Genomic DNA, 3,895 nt, shown 5'->3' with positions numbered 1-3,895 from the left:
ACACGTGAGTCTTTTCCTGTTTCATATGTTAGGCTATGCCCTCTCTATTTTTGGTAATTCCACGCCGGTGGAAACCCAAACAAAACACGTGTTCAGACGCTCTAATGCCTGTCTCAATCTCACGGCCCATGTCACCTCGATTTGAAATGTTTTTAAAAATTAATGTTCAAAAAATATGAAGGCAATAGGCAGAGTGTTACATGCATAGCCAGGGCTGGACTGGGACAAAAAATGGGCCTGGGCATTATGACTAGAGACCAGCCCACCTGGTATTATAGGAAAAGCCATAAAGCCTTTGAATGAAAACAAACGCTGTTGTGACAGTGACAGTGTACACTGTTTTGTTGGTATATGTATGATTTCTATACATTTTACATCAGATAAAAACTTTGGTTGTAAGATTCAGATAATTATCTATTAAAAATGAGAATAAGAAAGAAAAGTATTTCTTTGTGCCTCCCTGTCCTTGTTAATAGAATAGAATAGAATAGAATAGAATTCAACTTTATTGTCATTGCACATGTCACAGGTACAGGGCAACGAAATGCAGTTTGCATCCATCCAGAAGTGCTTTAGCCATGATATAGATATATTACAATATATATTAGCAATAATATAGATATGTAAGTATATTACAGGAATGGGTCTATTATGGTATGTTATAATGTACACGGTATGAAGTATGTTATGAATATTCTATAACTATAAGTATGTACAGGCTGTAGTTCAATTCAATTCAATTTTATTTATATAGCGCCAAATCACAACAAAAGTCGCCTCAAGGCGCTTCATAGATACAGAGAAAAACCCAACAATCATATGACCCCCTATGAGCAAGCACTTTGGCAACAGTGGGAAGGAAAACCTCCCTTTTAACAGGAAGAAACCTCCGGCAGAACCAGGCTCAGGGAGGGGCGGCCATCTGCTGCGACCGGTTGGGGTGAGAGAAGGAAGACAGGATAAAAGACATGCTGTGGAAGAGAGACAGAGGTTAATAACAGATATGATTCAATACAGAGAGGTCTGTTAATGCATAGTGAGCGAGAAAGGTGACTGGAAAGGAAAAACTCAATGCATCATGGGAATCCCCCAGCAGCCTACGTCTATTGCAGCATAACTAAGGGAGGATTCAGGGTCACCTGGTCCAGCCCTAACTATATGCTTTAGCAAAAAGGAAAGTTTTAAGACTAATCTTAAAAGTAGAGATAGTGTCTGTCTCCTGAATCCAAACTGGAAGCTGGTTCCACAGAAGAGGGGCCTGAAAACTGAAGGCTCTGCCTCCCATTCTACTTTTAAATACTCTAGGAACAACAAGTAGGCCTGCAGAGCGGGAGCGAAGTGCTCTAATAGGGTAATATGGTACTACAAGGTCATTAAGATAAGATGGGGCCTGATTATTTAAGACCTTGTATGTGAGGAGCAGGATTTTGAATTCAATTCTGGATTTAACAGGAAGCCAATGAAGGGAAGCCAAAACAGGAGAAATATGCTCTCTCTTTCTAGTCCCTGTCAGTACTCTTGCTGCAGCATTTTGGATTAGCTGAAGGCTTTTCAGTGAGTTTTTTGGACATCCTGATAATAATGAATTGCAGTAGTGAGTACAAGCTATGTACAGGCTATGAACAGGATATAAATATGAAAAAAAAACTATACAGAAATCTGAGATATACAGTTATACAGAAATGTGAACTATGCAAGTTATAAACAGTTGTAGGATTAAAAATTATCGTATGTACAGAATGATTATTTACACAGAACTATACAGTAGTGCAGTTAAGATAAGTGAGATATGTGGATAATTTCTACAGAGGCTATAAAGTGCTAGTGATTGTGAATGGTGGTTCAGTCCATGTTATTATTGTGTGTTTGAGGGTACGGTTGTCCATGTGTGTGTGTGTAGGTGGTTGTGGGTGTGTGTATGTTCAGTCCATGAGTTTAACGTGGGTCAGATGTCAGGAGGTAGAGTTCAGGAGTCTGACAGCTGTGGGGAAGAAGCTGTTCCGGTACCTGGTGGTCTTAGTCCGGAGGCTCCTGTAGCGCCTCCCAGAGGGCAGGAGGGTGAAGAGTCCATGTGATGGGTGACTGGGGTCTTTGATGATTTTCCCAGCCCTTTTCAGACACCGCTTCCTGTAGATGTCCTTTATGGCAGGAAGTGGTGCTCCGGCGATGCGCTGGGCAGTTTTCACGACCCTCTGCAACGCCTTCCGGTCCGAGGCAGAGCAGTTCCCGTACCAGACTGTTATACAGTTGGTCAGGATGCTCTCGATGGTGCAGCGATAGAAGTTCACCAGGATCCCTGAGGACAGGTAGTTCTTCCTCAGAGTCCTCAAGAAGAAGAGGCGCTCTTGACCAGCTTGGAGCAGTTTGTCGTCCAGATGAGATCCTCAGAGATGTGGACTCCCAGGAACTTGAAGCTGCTCACACGCTCCACAGCCGTCCCCTTAATGTGGATGGGTGGATGTGGGTCAGCATTCCTCCTGTAGTCCACGATGAGCTCCTTAGTCTTCTCGGTGTTAAGCAGCAGGTTGTTTGTGTTGCACCACTCAGCCAGATGATCCACCTCCTCCCTGTAGGCGTTGTCACTGATGAGGCCAATCACCGTGGTGTCATCTGCAAACTTAATGATGGTGTTGGAACCATAGTAAGTAAGTAAGTAAAATTTTATTTATATAGCACATTTCTAGATAAAAGATCACAAAGTGCTTTACAAGGTAAAAAAACAAAAACAGTCAAAAGTTAACAAAATGCAATTTTAAAAAGATGTGTTTTTAGCTGTTTTTTAAAAGTAATCACTGAGTCTGCAGATCTTAAGTTCTGAGGAAGAGTCAAAGGAGCTTGCAAAGAAAAGCGTCTGGACTTCTTTAAGTTGCTTGAAGACGTTTCACCTCTCATCCGAGAAGCTTCTCGGATGAGAGGTGAAACGTCTTCAAGCAACTTAAAGAAGTCCAGACGCTTTTCTTTGCAAGCTCCTTTGACTACAATGACCTGGATGACTGAGAACCTTCACAGACATATTCTGAGGAAGAGAATTCCACAGTCTGGCGGCCACAGTAGCAAAAGCTCTATCACCCTTGGTTTTCAGTCTTGTATACTGAATAACAAGTAGGCCCTGATCACAAGACCTCAGGGACCTACTAGGGGCATAGGGCTGTAAAAGTTCAATGATGTACGCTGGTGCTTGTTCTTGAAGAGCCTTAAATGTCAGAACCAGAATCTTAAAATGGACTCTGAATTCAACGGGGAGCCAGTGCAGCTGTATAAGCAATGGTGTTACATGAGAGTATTTCGATGTTTTTGTCAGAAGCCTTGCTGCAGCATTTTGGACAATTTGTAGACGCTCCAGGGAGTTTTGGTTTAGACATGTAAACAGTGAATTACAGTTGTGATGAAATGAATGCATGGATAACAATCTCCAGTTCAGTATGAGATACTATGGGGCTCAATTTAGAAATGTTTCTTAAATGATAGAAGCATGACCGAACCAGAGATTTGACGTGGACATCTAGGGTAAGAGCAGAATCAAAGTTTACCCCTAGGTTCCTGATAGACGATTTCACACATGTTGAAAGAGGACCAAGAGCATTCATTATGTTAGGTACATGTCTGTCTGGAGCACATACAAGGACTTCAGTCTTTTCTTCATTAAGTTGGAGGAAGTTGTCAGCCATCCAACCTTTGATGGTTTCTAAGCACACATTTAGAATCTGCAGCTTAGAAACATCTTCAGGTTTAAAAGATATATATAGCTGGATGTCGTCTGCGTAGCAGTGGTAGCAAATGTCCTCAAAGGGGCTCAAAATATGCTGGATAGGAAGTAGATATATTAAAAACAATAAGGGCCCCAGCACAGAACCTTGTGGCACACCATAGGACAGGGACGTGGAAGATGACCTGT

At 42.1% G+C, this 3,895-nt stretch overlaps 1 long non-coding RNA gene across 1 annotated transcript; it reads left to right on the top strand.

Moving 5' to 3' along the window:
• Positions 1-451: 451 nt before the first annotated feature.
• LOC146496716 (uncharacterized) lies at positions 452-3,319 on the top strand. The gene is made up of 3 exons (XR_014871017.1): positions 452-708; positions 1,606-2,824; positions 3,028-3,319. It is a non-coding gene; the product is annotated as an uncharacterized LOC146496716 (long non-coding RNA).
• The last annotated feature ends 576 nt before the right edge of the window (positions 3,320-3,895 follow it).

This window comes from Neolamprologus multifasciatus, chromosome 19 (genome assembly GCF_963576455.1).
Source record: "Neolamprologus multifasciatus chromosome 19, fNeoMul1.2, whole genome shotgun sequence".
In the NCBI taxonomy this organism is placed as follows: domain Eukaryota; kingdom Metazoa; phylum Chordata; class Actinopteri; order Cichliformes; family Cichlidae; genus Neolamprologus; species Neolamprologus multifasciatus.
This window is presented reverse-complemented; position numbering and strand designations above follow the sequence as displayed.